Here is an 8,331-nt window from a genome sequence, read left to right on the forward strand (position 1 = left end):
CATATATCCCATGCTCCCACACCTGCATAGCCTCCCCTGTCATCAACATCCCCACCAGAGTGATACATTTGTTACAATAGTTGAATATCCATTGCCACAGTAGTTGAATATCCATTGCCACATCATCACCCGAAGTTGATAGTTTGTATTAGAATTCACTCTTGGTGGACATTCTGTTGCTTTGGATAAATATATAAGAACACATATCCACCATTATAGTTGCTGAGTAGTCTCACTGCCCTAAAAATCCTCTGTGCTGTGCCTATTCATCCGTCCCTATGCCCCAATACCTGGTAATCACTGATTTTTAAAATTGTCTCCATAGTTTTGCTTTCTCTGGGATGTCATGTAGTCGGAATCACATAGTGTTTAGCTTTTTAAGATTGGCTTCTTTCTCCTTTGAGTTTCCATAATGTCTTTTCATGGTTTGATAGATCTGAAAATAATATTCCATTGTCGGGATGTACCGCAGTTCATCCATTCACCTACTGAAGGACATCTTGGTTGCTTTCAAGTTTTGGCAAGTACAAGTAAAACTGCTATAAACATCAGTGTGTGGCTTTTTGTGTGGACATACGTTTTCAGCTTCTTTGGGTAAATACCAAGTGGTATGATTGACAGATCATATGGTAAGACTATGTTTTGTAAGAAACTGCCAAACCGTCTTCCAATCTAGCTGTACTATTTTGCATTCCCACCAGCAATGAATGAAAGTTCCTATTGCTCCACATTCTAGCCAATATTTGGTGGTGTCACTGTTCTGGATTTTGGCTATTCTAATAGGTGTGTAGTGGTAACTCATTGTCATTTTAATTAGCATTTACCTGATAAAACATGATATGGATCATCTTTTCAGATGCTTATTTGCCATCTGTGTGTCTTCTGGTGAGGTGTCTGTTAAGGACTTTGGCCCCTTTTTTAGTCAGGTTGTTTTCTTATTGTGTTCAATTTAATACTTATTTGTGTATTTCAGATAACAATCCTTTGTCAGAAATGCCTTTTGCAAATATTTTCTCCCAGTCTGTGGTTTGTCTTTATATTCTCTTGACAGTGTCTTTCACACAGCAGAAATTTTAATGAAGTCCAGCTTATCAGTTTATTCTTTCATGAATCATGCCTTTGCTGTCATATCTAAAAGGCCATTGCTAAATCCAAAGTCATCTGGATTTTTCTCCTATATTCTAGAGTTTTGTAGTTTTGCATTTTATATTTAGGTCTGTGACCAATTTTGAGTTAGTTTTTGTGAAGGGTGTATGGTCTGTGTCTAGATTTGTTTTGCATATGATGTCAGGTTGCTCCAGCACTATTTGTTGCAGACTCTCTGCTCCATTCCATTGCCGTTCCTCCTTTGCCAAAGATCAGTTGACTGTATTTATGTAGCTCTGTTTCTGAGCTGTCTGTTTCATTTCATTGACCTGTTTCTCTCTTATCAATACCATACTGTCTCGATTGCTGTAGCTTTGTAGTAAGTCTTGAAGTCTGAAAATGTCAGTTAACTTTGTTCTCCTCCCATATTGTGTTGGGTATTCTGGGTCTTTTACCTCTCCATGTAAACTTTAGAATCAGTTTATTGGTATCTACAAAATAACTTGCTGGGATTATGAATGGGATTGCATTGAATCTATAGATCAAGTTGGAAAGAACTGATATCTTGACAGTTGAATCTTCCTGTCCATGAACATGGAGTACCTCTCCATTGATTTAGTTCTTTGATTTCATTTGTCAGAGTTTTGTATATAAGTCTTGTACATAACTTATTAGATTTAAACCTAAGTATTTCATTTTGAGGGTGCTAATGTAGATGGTATTGTGTTTATAATTTCAAATTCCACTTGTTCACTGCTGGTGTATAGGGAAGTGATTGACCATTGTAACCTTGCTATAATCACTTATAAGTTTCAGGAGGTTTTATTTTTTGGTTGATTCTTTCCAATTTTCTACAAAGATGACTGTCATCTATGTACAAAGACAGTTTGGCTTCCTCCTTCCAAATGTGTATACCTTTTATCTCTTTTTCTGTATTATCAAGGACTTGCAATATGAAGTTGAAAAGGAGTGGTGAGAGGGGATATCCTTGCCTTGTTCCTGATTAGCAGGAAGGCTTCAAGTTTCTCACCATTAAGTATGATGTTAGCGTGGGTTTTTGTAGATTTTTAAAAATTAAATTGAGGAACTTCACCCTATTCCTAGTTTACTGTGAGTTTTTATTATTAGCAGGTGTTGGATTTTGCCAAATGCTTTTTCTTCATCTATTGATGTGATCATGTGATTTTTTTCTTCTTTACCTTGTTGATGTGATAGATTACATTGATTTTCAAATGTTGAACCACCCTTGCATACCTAGAATAAATCTCACTTGGTCATGGTGTATAATATAATCATTTGCATACATTTTTGGATTCAGTTTAATAATATTTTCTTGAGTTTTGCATCTGTGTTTATTAGCAATATTTGTCTGTAGTTTCTTGTAATGTCTTTGCCTGATTTTCATATGGTAATGCTGAACTCATAGAAGTAGGGAGTACTCCCCGTGCTTCTATCATCTGAAAGAGATAGGAGAGAATTGCTGTATTTTTTTTTTTCCTTAAATGTTTCATAGAATTCATAAGTGTATCTGTCTGGGCCTGAGCTTTGTGTTTTGGAAAGTTATTAATTATTTAATAGAGATAGTCTTATTCCGATTGTCTGTTTCTTCTCGTGTGAGTTTTGGTAGATTGTGCTCTTCAAGGAATTGGTCCATTTTTTCTAGGAGTACCAAATTTGTGTGCATAGACGTGTTCATAGTATTTCTTGGTTATCCTTTTAATCTCCCTGGGATCTGTAATGACATTCTCTTTTTTTATTTCTGAAATCAGCAATTTGTGTCCTCTCTCTTTTTTCTTAGTTAGCTTGTCTTACTGATTTTATTTATCTAAGAACCAGCTTTTGGTTTGGTTGATTTTCTCTACTGATTTTATGTTTTCAATTTCATTGATTTCTGCTTTAAATTTTTATTCTTTTCTTCTCCTTACTTTGGAATTAATTTCCTCTCCTTTTTCTATTCTTATAAGGTGAAGGCTTAGATGATTAATTTTAGATCTCTCTTTTCTGATATATGCATTCAGTGTTAAAAATTTTCCTTTAAGCACTGTTTTCACTGCATCCCACAAATTTTGATAAGTTGTATTTTTTATTTTTGTTCAAAATATTTTAAAATTTCTTTTGAGACTTTCTTTGATCCATGTGTTACTTAGAAGTGTGTTGTTTAATCTCCAAGTATTTGGGAGATTTTCCAGCTATATTTGTTATTGATTTCTAGTTTAATTCAATTGGGATGTGAGAGCAGACACTGTATAATTGCTATTTTAAATTTGTTAAGGTGTGTTTTATGACCCCAAATGTGATTTGTCTTGGTTAATATTCCATATTAGCTTGGAAAAAATTATGTATTCTGCTGTTATTGAATGAAGTAGTCTGTAGATAACCATTATATCAAGTTAGTAAATGGTGTTAATGAGTTCAGCTGTGTCCTTAACTGATGTTTTGACTGCTGGATCTGCCCATTTCTGATAGATGGGTACTGAAGTTTCTAGGTATAATAGTGAATTCATCTGTTTTTCCTTCCAGTTCTGTCAGTTTTTTCTTATGTAGTTTGATGCTCTGTTTTTAGATGCATACACATTAAGGATTGCTATGTCTTCTTGGAAAATTGACCCCTATGTAACTGTAGAATGCTCCTCTTTTTTCCTGATAACTTTCCTTAATCTGAAGTCTGCTCTATCTGAAGTGAATATAATGACTCTCACTTTCTTTTGATTAATGTTAGCATGGTATATCTTTCTCCATCCATTTACTTTCAATTTATATGTGTCTTCAAGGTTTTTGTAGACAGTGTATAGTTGGGTCTTATTTTTTGGTTCATTCTGACAATTTATTTGTCTTTTAATTGGTACTTTTAAACCATTGGCATTTAAAATGATTATTGATATCGTTGGATTGACATCTACCAGATTTTTACTGTTTTTATATTTGTTGCCCTTGTTCTTTTTTCCTGTTTTTGTCTTCCACTCTTTTTCTGCTGTTTGGGTTTTTTTGTTTGTTTCTTTTCTCTTATCGATCCCTTGCCTGTTAAATACCCCTTTTGATTTTAATTGAGCATTTTTTATGATTCCGTTTTCTCTACTTAGCATATCAGTTATACTTTTTAAAAGCATCTTTTTAGTAGTTGCCCTGGAGTTCGGAACATCTACAGCTAATCCAAGTCCACTTTGAAATGATGATACTATACCATTTCATGGGTAATGCAAATGCCTTACAACAATCCTTATTCCTCCTCTCTGCTGTTCCTTGTATTGTTGCTGTTATTTATTTGACTGACACATCAGTATACATAAACATGTATATGTACATAGGTATACAAAATCAAATGCATTGTTGGTACTATTATTTGGAACAAATTGTTATCTGTTAAATAGGTAAGAATAAGAAACTAAGTTTCTGTTTTACCTCTTCCTTATGCTCTTTATGAAGATCTGAATTTCTGAACTATATGATTTTCCTTCTATCTAAAGAACTCCTTTAACACTTCTGGAGTGCAGTGCCATGATCATGGCTCATGGCAGTCTGAATTCCTGGACTTCAGCGATCCTCCCACCTTGGCCTCCCAAAGTGCTGGGATTTCGGGTGTAAGCCACTGCACCTGGCCTCTCTCCTTTATTTTTGAAGGATATTTCTCAGGATATAGAATTCTAGGTTGATAGTTCTTTTCTCTTGGTGCTTTAAATATTTCACTCCACTCTTCTTACTTGCATGCTTTCTAAGAAGTTGGGTATAATTCTTTCTTTTGCTTCTCTATAGGTAATGTGTTTTTTTCCCTCTGGTTTCTTTCAGGATTTTTCTTTATGAATTCTTATAGTTTGAAAATGATGATGCCTAGGGGGAATGTTTATCCTGCTTAGTGTTCTCTGAGCTTCCTGGATCTGTATTTGGTGTCTTATAATAATTTCGGGGAAATTCTTAGTTGTTACTGTTTCTGATATTTCTTCGGTTCCTTTTTTTTTTCTTCTACTGATTTTCCCATTTTGCATATGCTACCCCCTTTGTAGATGTCTTGCAGTTCCTGGATATTCTGTTCTGGAGTTTGCAGCCTTTTTTTTTTTTTTTCTCTGTTTCCTTTTCAGTTTGGAGGTTTCTGTTGAGATATCCTCAAGCTCAGAGATTCCTAGCTTTATTCAGTCTGCTAATGAGCCCATCAAAGCATTCTTCATTTCTCCTGCAGTGTTTTTGATCTCTAGCCTTTCTTTTTGGTACTTTTTAGAATTTCCATCTCTCTGCTTACATTGCCCACTTGTGTTTGCATCCATCTAGTTTATTCATTAGAGCCTTTAGTATATTAATCATAGCTGTTTTGAATTCCTGGTCTGATCATGTCAACATCCTTGCTATATCTGTCTTGTTCTGATGCTTGCTCTATCTCTCAAATGACCTTTTTTGCCTTTCAGTATGCCTGGTGATTTTTCCTTAACAGCTGGGCACATTCCTGAGTAAGAGGAACGGCTGTAAATAGGCCCTTAGTAATGTGGATTTCTTTAGAGTTCTATAGTCCTGTGATCAGGTCTTAGTCTTTGAGTGAGCCTGTGCCTCTAGACTGTGTACATCACATGTGCTTCTCATTTCCCCCATCAGCCTTCCTGAAGACACGATGACTAGAGGGAGCTGGTGTTCGGTATTTCTCTTCTCCCACATGGAAGGCAGGAGCTGCCTGAGGTTATTTCCCTTCCCCTAGGTCAGTTTGGCCCTGATAAAACCCCAGCAGTTTATCTTCCGGTTAAATAGTTTCTCCTGCGGGCAAACCTTGTTAAGAAGAACAGAGTGTTTTGGCATGTTTTTAAATGGTTCCTTTCCCTTTCCCCCTGCTGCAAACACAGGGGGATAGTTCTCAGATACTTGCTTTGAGAACCTGGTAGAGCTCCTGGAGGTAAAACTCACAAAAGTATGTGTGCCGGGGAATGACTGAGTCCCCCTGGAATTTTCGACTCAAGACTTGTCCACACTGTGCAGTTAGTTAATTACAGTTCAGGTTTCCCTAGCCTGTCAGTTTTCCCTGGAGGCCTCTGTCTGAGGGTCTCGGCTCCAGTTACTTGTGCTTCTCTGCCTTTGCCTGCCGGTCACTCCAATTTCAGGGGCCATGATAGTTTGCCCTGTGGCTTCACTGTTCTTAACTAAGAATTGATTTTTCAGTTTGTTTAGCTGTTTACTTATTAGGATGTAGTGACAACGTCCAAGCTTGTATGCCAGGCCAGAAACTAATAGTCCAACTTTATCTTTGCTTTTTAGGGAAAGTATTTCCAAAGGTCCTCACTTTGTCATTCCTCTCAATTACCTTTGAAACTTTTTCTTTAAATGTTAAATTGTCTACCTGTGAATTTACCATGTTGAGTGCTCTTCATTATTTTCTGTACATTGAAGTTTCCACCTGGTTTTCTTTTCCTCCAGCCTGTAGAACTTGCTTTAATCACGTTTTAAATGGTCCTTCCCGTAATGTGAAGGGCGGGTGAGCAAGGCGCTCGGAGCCGTCGTGGGGAGGACCATGTTGCTTCCAAGCATCCTGCTCACCAGTACACCAGGGGTTGGAAAAACCACACTAGGCAAAGGACTTGTGTCAAAATCAGGACTGAAATACATTAATGTGGGTGATTTAGCTCAAGAAGTCTAATCATCGGATATCATGGAGTCTGGCAAGATGGCTTCTCCCAAGAGCATACCGAAAGATGCACAGATGATGGCACAAATCCTGAAGGATCTGGGAATTACAGAATATGAGCCAAGACTTATAAATCAGATGTTAGAGTTTGCCTTCCGTTATGTGACCACAATTCTAGATGATGCAAAAATTTATTCCAGCCGTGCTAAGAAAGCTACCGTTGATGCAGATGATGTGCGGTTGGCAATCCAGTTCCACGCTGACCAGTCTTTTACCTCTCTTCCCCCAAGAGATTTTTTTATTAGATATCGCAAGGCAAAGAAATCAAACCCCTTTTCCGTTAAGCCATATTCAGGTCCTAGATTGCCACCTGATAGATATTGCTTAACAGCTCCAAATTATAGGCTGAAATCTTTACAGAAAAAGGCATCAACTTCCACGGGAAGAGTAACAGTCCCGCAGTTAAGTGTTGGTTCAGTTGCTAGCAGACCAAGTACTCCCACACTAGGCACACCAACCCCACAGACCATGTCTGTTTCAACTAAAGTAGGGACTCTCGTGTCCCTCACAGGGCAAAGGTTTACAGTACAGATGCCTACTTCACAGTCTCCAGCTGTAAAATCTTCAATTCCTGCAACATCAGCAGTTCAGAATGTTCTGATTAATCCATCATTAATTGGGTCCAAAAGCTTCTTATTACCACTAATATGGTGTTATCACAAAATACTGCCAATGAATCATCAAATGCATTGAAAAAGCATGAAGAAGATGATGATTATGATAATTTGTAATTTAGCCTTGCTGCATGTAACATGTATACTTGGTCTTGAATTCATTGTACTGATACTAAACATGCATGCTAGATGTTTTCAAGTTGTATTTTAGAAAACTTTCATATTTAATGAGTAAATACAATTACCATACTTTTCAATTGAAATGAAGGTTTTTCATCAGCCTTAAAAGTGTAAGAAAAATCAAGTTGTCATTAATTTGAAAAAAAATAATGTTTTAAATGTTGGTGTGCTAGATCAAGTTCTTTCAACTTTTCTCTGAAATAATATTATTTTGCCTTTATATTTGAAAGATATTTTTGCTAGGTATAGAATCCCAAGTTGACAGGTTATTTTCCTCCCTCCCTCCCTCCCTCCCTTCTCCCCTCCCCTCCGCTCGCTCGCTCGCTCGCTTTCTTTCTTTTTCTTTCTTTCTTTCTGTCTCTCTCTCTCTTTCTTTCTTTTGAGACGAGGTCTCGCTCTGTCACTCAAGCTGGAATGCAACAGCACGGATCATAGCTCACTGCAACCCTTGGGCTCAAGCAGTCTTCCTGCCTCAGTCTCCTGAGTACCTGGGACTACAGACACATGTCACCAGGTCCAGCTAATTTTTAAATTTCATGTAGAGACGGGGTCTCACAATGTTGTCTAGGCTGGTCTTGAACACCTGGGCTCAAGTGTTCCATCCTCCTGCCTTGGCCTCGCAAAATGCTGGGATTATAGGCATGAGCCCCACCATGCATGACCTGGTTTTCTTCTCTAGCACTTTGAAGATGTTTTCCCTTGTCTTTTGCACTTCGTGGTGCTGTGTTATCTTTTATTAGTCTTATTTCAGTTCCACTGTAGGTAGTATGCATTTTCCTCTGGCAATCTAATTAT

The 8,331-nt window shown here is 37.3% G+C and overlaps 1 pseudogene; it reads left to right on the plus strand.

The window, feature by feature from the left end:
• The first annotated feature begins 6,576 nt into the window (after positions 1-6,576).
• LOC134809046 (transcription initiation factor TFIID subunit 9-like) lies at positions 6,577-7,556 on the plus strand (annotated as a pseudogene).
• The last annotated feature ends 775 nt before the right edge of the window (positions 7,557-8,331 follow it).

The sequence above is a fragment of the Pan troglodytes genome, chromosome 20 (genome assembly GCF_028858775.2).
Source record: "Pan troglodytes isolate AG18354 chromosome 20, NHGRI_mPanTro3-v2.0_pri, whole genome shotgun sequence".
Classification (NCBI taxonomy): Eukaryota; Metazoa; Chordata; class Mammalia; order Primates; family Hominidae; genus Pan; species Pan troglodytes.